The sequence below is a fragment of the Arachis ipaensis genome, chromosome B3 (genome assembly GCF_059453495.1).
Source record: "Arachis ipaensis isolate K30076 ecotype BB chromosome B3, ASM5945349v1, whole genome shotgun sequence".
Taxonomy (NCBI): Eukaryota; Viridiplantae; Streptophyta; class Magnoliopsida; order Fabales; family Fabaceae; genus Arachis; species Arachis ipaensis.
In genome coordinates, this window is record NC_142438.1 from 91,546,625 (window position 1) to 91,557,227 (window position 10,603).

Genomic DNA, 10,603 nt, shown 5'->3' on the forward strand with positions numbered 1-10,603 from the left:
AATACACACAACGGCCGGTTAAAATGGCATCCACACAATCAAAAAGTAAGCATGAGTTCCTCAATTAAATGGCCTAAGATGCAAGCAATGAATGAGCATCAATTAAATACAGGCAAACTTAGGCAACTACAACAAGAGTGAATTGATTGTAGGAATTATTGAATATTGAAGTTGTGCAAGTAAAAGGGCAAAATTGATATAAAATAGCACAACAAACAGTAATCAATACAATGATGAAAAGAAAATTACTTATTCATCCTTAGGAATAATTAAATAATCACATGGTTAAGGTGTTTGTTACAAAAAGTGACAAGTCTTGATAGGAATCAAGTCAAGTCAACTCAAATAAATGCAGAGCATTAACAAGAAACAAGGACCTTGTGATGTGATTATATTGATTTAAAAACCATGATGAACAAGCAATTCAATTCAATTCACTAAATTCAATATGTACTTATTTCAAATTTCACCAAACAAGAAATTAAACGTCAATGTTCATATCAATTTGGTGTTAGCAACTCAAAGCAACAATAAACAAGTACATTATTAAAATTCCAATCTTAAGTAACATCATAATCATTTAAAAGTGCACAATTCTTGATTAGAATGCCAAACAAGAATATAGTCTAACACATATGGTCGCGACAACATATGAATTAAACAAAGAATTCAATCAGATATTATGTCAAACACATGGTGTGTAGTGTACATATTCAACAATTTCAAGCCAAAAATTCAAGCATGAACAACTCATAGATAAACAATTGAACACTTGCAATGCAACAAACAAATAATTGAGTAAACTTAAGCTAAATAACCAAAGTTAAATAAAAAAACAAAAATTAAGCAAGCAACTAAACATAACAAAGAAGATTAAAACAAGAAAATTGAAAAGATGAAGAATAGGAAAGAAAGGGATAGGTAACAATGGCACTTGTGTTAGCCACTGCGAGGCTCACGGCGGCGGATTTTTGCTGGAGAAGAGAAGAAAGAGAGAAGAAAAAGAAGAAGGAAGAAGAAATAAAAGAAAGAAGAAGAAGAAGAAGAAGAAGAAGAAGAAGAAGAAGAAGAAGAAGAAGAAAAGAGAAGAAATAAGGAAAGAGAGGGTGGTGGCAATGGTGGCTTCAGCGGCAGCGGTGGTGGTTGCCGGAAGAAGGCTGGGTCGGGATAGGGAGGTAGAAGAAGAAAGAAGGAAAGAAGAAAGGGGGTGAAGAGTGGCACAACAGGGCGGCTTTCAAATTACTGTCCAGAACGCGACTTGTGCATACGCACAAGGATATGTGCGCACTCACACAAGCAAAAATTGGGGGCGTTCAATGGTGCAGAGTTTTTATAACCCACAAACTAACCGGCAAGTGCACCGGGTCGTACCAAGTAATACCTCAGATGAGTGAGGGTCGATCCTACGAGGATTGATGGATTAAGCAACAATGGTTAAATGATTTACTTAGTTAGGCAAACAAAAAATAGTGTTTGAGAGTTTAAAGACATTAAACAATAGAAAGAATACTAAAGAAAGGCAAGTAAATAAGTTGGGAATAAAGTATGGAGAAACAGTTAAGGCTTCAGAGTTATCTATTTTTTGGATTGACTTTTCTTATTAACTATTTTAATCATGCAAGATTTAATTCATGGCAAACTATATGTGACTAGACCCTAATTCCTTAGACCTTTCTAGTCTCCTCTAAAATTCATCAATCACCAATTCCTTGGTCAATTAATTCCAATTAGAAGGTGAAGTTTAATTCTAGTTTATGTGCCACAGAAACTCTAATTACCCAAATATAAGAGGATTATATGTCACGTATCCCGTTAAGTCCAGATAATTAGAAATTTAGGAGAATATGTTTTCAAGCTGTTGTTCAAGTAAAGAGCTTTTCCAAGTTATACAAGAACTCAATTAGAAGGAGGGTCATACTTCCATTCCACCCAAATTCGTAAAATAAAGAACGAAAACAATTCTTGAAATATAAATCAAAACATGAATTAAAATAAAAAAAATAATAGTATCAATCCATACAATAGACAGAGCTCCTAACCTTAACAGTGGAGGTTTAGTTGCTCATGACAAAAAGAGAAAAATAAGGATTTTGATAAAATGTATTTTGGTAGTGTGGAATGGGATCCCCTGTGGAATAGTTCCAATTCCCTTTTATATCTAATCCTAATTAATTTAAAATCTATCTTCTAAAACTAAAATAATATCTTTCCTATTTTAAATTAAAAATAAAGTTTAAATCAGAATTAATTAAAGCAATCAGCATGTCTTCAATTGATGTATGGGGACCACTTGCTTTGTAGGGTCCACGCCTAACTTGGAGTGGGCATAACCATTCTTGTGTGAATCTCCCTTGAGCCTCTGCTATACCCTGGCTCTAGTCTGTGTTTCTGGGCCAAAAATTAGGTCGAAACTCGGCATGAAATTGCCGCCAGCATTTTCTGCGAATTCTGCATGTTGCCCATGTCACGCATACGTGTCGATGGTCTTCTTTGCGTGTCACGCGTACGCGTCAGGTACGCACACGCGTCGCTGAGCAACTTTGCTTTTCACGCGTCGCTGAGCAACTTTGCTTTTCACGCGTACACGTCAAGTACGCGCACGCGTCGCCATACACAGCTCCGAATCACGTATACGCTTCGCTCCATGCTGGTCAGCTCCTTGATTTCTTCTCTTTCTCTTGCAGAAACTCCATCAAATCCATCCGAATGCTACCTAATAATAAACAGAATTGCACAAGACTCAAAGTAGCATCCATAGTGGCTAAAAGATAATTAATTCTTGATTAAACTCAACAATTTAAATGCAAATTCACTAGGAAAAGATAGGAAAGATGCTCACGCATCATTCATACGCACAGGATGTGCGAGCGCTACTGGCAAAGAGGGTCTCAAGACGTCTGCGTGCGCACGCATAGCACACCTTTTTTTATAAAAAAATTGGGCAAAATGACTATGTGTGCGTACGCACAAAGGAGTGTGCGTACGCACAGAATGAAAATGTACTGGGGTGCACGTGTACAAGCGCTGCGAGTGCTGTGAACAGAGCATGTGACAACGAGTGTGCGTACGCACAAGGCTGTGCGCACGCACAGAACTCTATTTCTGCAACATTTTTAATGCCTCTAAGGCACCAACCATGATATCAATCAAAGGTTTTCAAGCCCAAAACACATCATTCTTCAAAAACACATGATCAAACATAAAATGCAACTAAATCAAGCCTAGAATGCAATCAAACTATGCTAATCAAACAGACAAAATTCAATAAACAAAACTAAAAGAAAGAAGGGTTGAAAGGATATTACCATGGTGTGGTGTCTCCCACCTAGCACTTTGGTTTTAAGTCCTCAAGTTGGACTTTTGGTTGGAGTTCACATCAAGGAGGCTTGTGCTTCCATCCATCCGTGAGTCGCCACCCATGCTTGCTCTTCAAAAAACCTCCGGGATACCAAATGAAGTACATTAAGCTCTCAAGCAACCTCAAGCAAGAAATTGGGATCCAAAATTGTTGGTTGTAGAGTTGTATGTCCAGATCCGACACTTTGGTTTCTCTATCATCCTCTTGTTGACTTTTACTTGTACCCTTGGATGAACAACCTCTCCAAGCACCTTTGAAACACCCACCTGAATCTTGTGATCCTCCCAATTGGACCTTGCACCAGTTATGCTTTGAACTCCTTTGACAACCAATACCCGTTTCTTCATCGTTGAGCACTCTAAGAAGGGCCTTAAGTTGATGATCTATTCCCAAGATAGCAAATTGATGTGGGCCGATGAAGCTCATTGAGGATACTATTTGGTGCACGAAATTGTGATCTCCAGGCTCGAACAAATCCTGGTAATGGCTCCAAAGCTTGGTGCTCTGATCTTAATTCATGATTGTCACAACTTCGATACAACTAACCAGCAAGTGCACTGGGTCGTCCAAGTAATACCTTACGTGAGTAAGGGTCGAATCCCACGGAGATTGTTGGTATGAAGCAAGCTATGGTCACCTTGTAAATCTCAGTTAGGCAGATATAAAGTGATAATGGTGTTTTCGAATGTTATATAATAAAAGAGGGATAGAGATACTTATGTAATTCATTGGTAGGAATTTCAGATAAGCGAATGGAGATGCTTTTCGTTCCTCTGAACCTCTGCTTTCCCGCTATCTTCATCCAGTCAGTCTTACTCCTTTCCATGGCTGGCTTTATGCAAGGGCATCACCGTTGTCAGTGGCTACATCCCCTCCTCTCAGTGAATAATATGCTCACGCACCCTATCACGGCACGACTATTCATCTGTCGGTTCTCGATCATGCTGGAATAGGATTCACCCTCCTTTTGCGTCTGTCACTAACGCCCAACAATCGCGAGTTTGAAGCTCGTCACAGTCATTCAATCATTGAATCCTACTCAGAATACCACAGACAAGGTTTAGACCTTCCGGATTCTCTTGAATGCCGCCATCATTCTAGCTTACGCCACGAAGATTCTGGTTAGGAGATCTAAGAGATACTCATTCTAGCTTAATTCATGTAGAACAGAAGTGTTTGTCAGGCACGCGTTCATAAGGGAGAAGGATGATGAGCGTCACACATAATCATCACCTTCATCACGTTCTTGGGTGCGAATGGATATCTTAGAAGCGAAATAAGAAGAATTGAATAGAAAACAGTAGTACTTTGCATTAATCTTTGAGGAACAGCAGAGCTCCACACCTTAATCTATGGAGTGTAGAAACTCTACCGTATGAAAATACATAAGTGAAGGTCCAGGCATGGCCGAGATGGCCAGCCCCCTAAAACGTGATCACAGGATCAAAATACAATCCAGGATCCAAAGATGGTCAAAAAGACCAGTAAAAGGTCCTATTTATAATAAACTAGTCACTAGGGTTTACATGAGTAAGTAATTGATGCATAAATCCACTTCCGGGGCCCACTTGGTGTGTGTTTGGGCTGAGCTTAAGTGTAGCACGTGCCATTTGTGGAGTTGAACGCCAGTTTCTGTGCCAGTTTGGGCGTTCAACTATGGTTTTGGATCCTTTTCTGGCGCTGGACGCCAGATTTGGGCAGAAGGCTGGCGTTGAACGCCAGTTTACGTCGTCAATTCTTGGCCAAAGTATGGACTATTATATATTGCTGGAAAGCCCTGGATGTCTACTTTCCAACCCAATTGGAAGCGCGCCATTGCGAGTTCTGTAGCTCCAGAAAATCCACTTTGAGTGCAGGGAGGTCAGAATCCAATAGCATCAGCAGTCCTTTTTCAACCTCTGAATCTGATTTCTGCTCAAGTCCCTCAATTTCAGCCAGAAAATACCTGAAATCACAGAAAAACACACAAACTCATAGGAAAGTCCAGAAATGTGAATTTAACATAAAAACTTATGAAAACATCCCTAAAAGTAACTAGATCCTACTAAAAACATACTAAAAACAATGCCAAAGAGCGTATAAATTATCCACTCATCACAACACCAAACTTAAATTGTTGCTTGTCCCCAAGCAACTAAAAATCAAATAGGATAAAAAGAAGAGAATATACTATAAATTCCAAACTATCAATGAAACAGAGCTTCAATCATATGAGCGGGACTTATAGCTTTTTGCCTCTTGAATAGTTTTGGCATCTCACTCTATCCATTGAGGTTCAGAATGATTGGCATCTATAGGAACTTCAGATTTCGAATAGTGTTATTGACTCTCCTAGTTCAGTATGATGATTCTTGAACACAGCTTCTTTATGAGTCTTGGCCGTGGCCCTAAGCACTTTGTTTTCCAGTAATACCACCGGATACATAAATGCCACAGACACATAATTGGGTGAACCTTTTCAGATTGTGACTCAGCTTTGCTAAAGTCCCCAATTAGAGGTGTCCAGGGTTCTTAAGCACACTCTTTGTTTTTGCTTTGGACCTTGACTTTAACCGCTCAGTCTCAAGTTTTCACTTGACACCTACACGCCACAAGCACATGGTTAGGGACAGCTTGGTTTAGCCGCTTAGACCAGGATTTTATTCCTTCAGGCCCTCCTATCCACTGATGCTCAAAGCCTTGGGATCCTTTTTATTTGCCCTTGCCTTTTGGTTTTAAGGGTTATTGGCTTTTTCTGCTTGCTTTTTCTTTTTCTTTCTATATTTTTTTTTTCGCCTATTTTTTTTTCTTTTTTCTTCTTTTTTTCTCTTTTTTTTTTTTTCTGCAAGCTTTGTTCTTTGCTGCTTTTTCTTGCTTCAAGAATCATTTTTATGATTTTTCAGATTATCAAATAACATGTCTCCTAGTCATCATTCTTTCAAGAGCCAACATATTTAACATTCTTAAACAACAACTTCAAAAGACATATGCACTGTTCAAGCATACATTCAGAAAACAAGAAGCATTGTCACCACATCAATATAATTAAGCTAAGTTCAAGGATGAATTCGAAACTCATGTACTTCTTGTTCTTTTGAATTAAAACAGTTTTTTTTTAAGAGAGGTGATGGATTCATAGGACATTTATAACTTTAAGACATAGTTACTACTACTAATGATCATGTAATGAAGACACAAACATAGATAAGCACATAACATAGAAAATGAAAAACAGAGAAAGTAAGAACAAGGAATGAGTCCACCTTAGTGATGTCCTTGAGCTCTTCTATGTCTCTTCCTTGTCTTTGCTGCTCCTCCTTCATTGCTTTTAGATCTTCTCTGATTTCATGAAGGATGATGGAGTGCTCTTGATGTTCCACCCTTAGTTGCTTCCAATAATTGTGTGGAAGAAAATGTATCCCCTGAGGTATCTCAGGGATCTCTTGATTTGCAGTCAAATGTTCTACCACTGAGCTATAGACCCTTGATGGAAGCTTTTGTCTTCCCTTTCCTCTTTCTAGAGGCTTCTCTGGCCTTAGGTGCCATCAATGGTTATGGAAAAAACAAAAAAGCTATGCTTTTTACCACACCAAACTTAGAATGTTGCTCGCCCTCGAGCAAAAGAAGAAAGAATAGAAGAATAAGAAGAAGATATGGAGGAGATGGAGGGAGATGTGTATTCGGCCATATGGGTGGGATTGGGTGGGAAAGAGATGTTGAATTTTGAAGGAAAGTGGGTGTTTGGATGTGAGTGGTAAAGAGTTAATAAGGAAGAGTGTTTATTGGGAATAGATGATGATTGAGAAGAGAGAAGAAAGTGAGTGGAGGTAGGTGGGGATCCTGTGGGATCTACAGATCCTGAGGTGATCCTGTGAGGTCCACAGATCTTGAGGTGTCAAGGCATTTACATCCCTGCACCAATTTAGGCATGCAAAATGCCCTTGCACACAACTCTGGGCGTTCAGCGCCAGGTTGGTGCCCATTTTGGGCGTTCAACGCCCATTTGCTGCCATTTCTGGCGTTGAACGCCAGAACCATGCTTGTTCTGGGCGTTCAGTGCCAGGATGCTCCCATTCTGGGCGTTCAGCGCCAGAACTATGCTCTGTTCTGGCGTTTGAACGCCAGACAGATGCTCCTCCAGGGTGTGATTTTTCTTCTGCTGTTTTTGATTCCGTTTTCAATTTTTATATTTATTTTGTGACTCCACATGATCATGAACCTAAGAAAACATGAAAAACAATAAAAATAAGAATTAGATAAACATTGGGTTACCTCCCAACAAGCGCTTCTTTAATGTCAATAGCTTGACAGTGGGCTCTCATGGAGCCTCACAGATGTGCAGAGCTTTGTTGAGACTCTCCAACACCAAACTTAGAGTTTGGATATGGGAGTTCAACACCAAACTTAGAGTTTGGTTGTGGCCTCCCAACACCAAACTTAGAGTTTGACTGTGGGGGCTCTGGTTGACTCTGCTTTGAGAGAAGCTTTTCATGCTTCATCTTCATGGTTGCAGAGGGAGATCCTTGAGTTTTAAACACAAGGGAGTCCTCATTCCATTGAAGGACTATTTCACCTCTGTCAACATCAATCACAGCTCTTGCAGTGGCCAGGAAAGGTCTTCCTAGGATGATGGATTCATCCTCTTCCTTTCCAGTATCCAGGACTATGAAATCAGTAGGTATGTAAAGGCCCTCAACCTTTACTAATACATCTTCTACTTGTCCATAAGCCTATTTTCTTGAGCTGTCTGCCATCTCTAGTGAGATTTTAGCAGCTTGCACCCCATAGATTCCCAGTTTCTCTATTACAGAGAGGGGCATGAGGTTTATTCCTGAACCAAGGTCACACAGAGCCTTAAAGATCATGGTGCCTATGGTACAGGGTATTATGAACTTTCCAGGATCCTGTCTCTTCTGAGGCAATGTCAGTTGATCCAGATCACTTAGTTCATTGATGAACAAGGGAGGTTCAACTTCCCAAGTATCAATGCCAAATAATTTGGCATTCAGCTTCATGATTGCACCAAGAAACTTGGCAGTTTGCTCTTCAGTAACATCCTCATTCTCTTCAGAAGAGGAATACTCATCAGAGCTCATGAAGAGCATAAGGAGGTTCAATGGAATCTCTATGGTCTCTAGATGAGCCTCAGAGTCCTTTGGTTCCTCAGAGGGAAGCTCCTTATTGATCACTGGACGTCCCAGGAGGTCTTCCTCCTTGGGATTCACGTCCTCTCCTCTCCTCACAGGTTCGGCCATGGCGCTTATGTCAATGGCCTTGCACTCTCCTTTTGGATTCTCTTCTGTATTGCTTGGGAGAGTACTAGGAGGGATTTCAGTGCTCCTTTTACTCAGCTGGCCCACTTGTGCTTCCAGATTTCTAATGGAAGATCTTGTTTCATTCATGAAACTTACAGTGGCCTTAGATAGATCAGAGACTAGATTTGCTAAATTAGAAGCATTTTGTTCAGAGTTCTCTGTCTATTGCTGAGTTGATGATGGAAAAGGCTTGCTATTGCTAAACCTATTTCTTCCACCATTATTAAAGCCTTGTTGGGGCTTTTGATCCTTCCATGAGAAATTTGGATGATTTCTCCATGTTGAGTTATAGGTGTTTCCATAAGGTTCACCTAAGTAATTTACCTCTGCTATTGCAGGGTTCTCAGGATCATAAGCTTCTTCTTCAGAAGATGCCTCTTGAGTACTGTTGGATGCAGCTTGCATTCCATGCAGACTCTGAGAAATCATATTGACTTGCTGAGTCAATATTTTATTCTGAGCTAATATGGCATTCAGAGTATCAACCTCAAGAACTCCCTTCTTTATAGGCGTCCCATTGTTCACAGGATTCCTTTCAGAAGTGTACATGAACTGGTTATTAGCAACCATGTCAATGAGTTCTTGAGCTTCTGCAGGCGTTTTCTTTAGGTGAATGGATCCACCTGCAGAAGTGTCCAGTGACATCTTTGATAGCTCAGATAAACCATCATAGAATATATCCAGGATGGTCCATTCTGAAAGCATGTCAGAAGGACACTTTTTGGTCAACTATTTGTATCTTTCCCAAGCTTCATAGAGGGATTCACCTTCTTTCTGTCTGAAGGTTTGAACATCAGCTCTAAGCTTGCTCAGCTTTTGAGGAGGAAAGTACTTGGCTAAGAAAGCCGTGACCAGCTTATCCCAAGAGTTCAGGCTGTCTTTGGGTTGAGAATCCAACCATAATCTAGCTCTGTCTCTTACAGCAAAAGGGAAAAGCATGAGCCTGTAGACTTCAGGATCTACTCCATTAGTCTTAACAGTATCACATATCTGCAAGAATTCAGTTAAGAACTGAAAAGGATCTTCAGATGGAAGTCCATGAAACTTGCAGTTCTGCTGCATCAGAGAAACTAATTGAGGTTTCAGCTCAAAGTTGTTTGCTCCAATGGCAGGAATGGAGATGCTTCTTCCATGTAAATTGGAATTAGGTGCAGTGAAGTCACCAAGCATCTTCCTTACATTATTATTATTTTCGGCTGCCATCTCCTCTTCCTGTTCGAGAATTTCTGAAAGGTTATCTCTGGATTACTGTATTTTGGCTTCTCTTAATTTTCTCTTCAGAGTCCTTTCAGGTTCTGGATCTGCTTCCACAAGAATGTTCTTATCCTTGCTCTTGCTCATATGACAAAGAAGAAGGCACAGAAAAATAATAATAATAATGGAGATCCTTTATACCACAGTATAGGGATCCCTGTGTGAGTGGAAGAAAAGAGGGGGAGACAAAGAATGTGATGTAAAGGAAGAAACACAACTGTACAGATGGAAGAGATGTGAGATGAGATGTTAGGATATGAATGAATAAATAGAATAGGATGGGGGAGGGATAATTTTCGAAAATTATTTTGAAAAAGAGTTAGTGATTTTTGAAAAATGGTTTTTGAAAAATGTTAGAAATTTTCGAAAAAAAAAATTTTTTTTTAAAATTTAAAAATAAAAATAATTAGTTAATAAAAAAGAAAATTTTTTTTTTGAAAAAGAGGGGAGATATTTTCGAAAATTAGAGAGAGAGAGAGAGAGTTAGTTAGGTAGTTTTGAAAAGGTTAAGAAACAAACAAAAAGTTAGTTAGTTAGTTGAAACAAATTTTGAAAAGATAAGAAGTTAGGAAGTTAGAAAAGATATTTTGAAATCAAATTTTTGAAAAAGATAAGATGAGAAGATATTTTTGAAAAGATATGATAAAATTAGTTTTTGAAAAAGATTTGATTTTTAAAATCTCAATTAATGACTTGA

General features: G+C 39.2%; 1 non-coding gene across 1 annotated transcript; it reads left to right on the forward strand.

Moving 5' to 3' along the window:
* Positions 1-9,351: 9,351 nt before the first annotated feature.
* LOC148571563 (small nucleolar RNA R71) lies at positions 9,352-9,459 on the forward strand. The gene has a single exon (XR_015907915.1). It is a non-coding gene; the product is annotated as a small nucleolar RNA R71 (small nucleolar RNA).
* Positions 9,460-10,603: the final 1,144 nt, after the last annotated feature.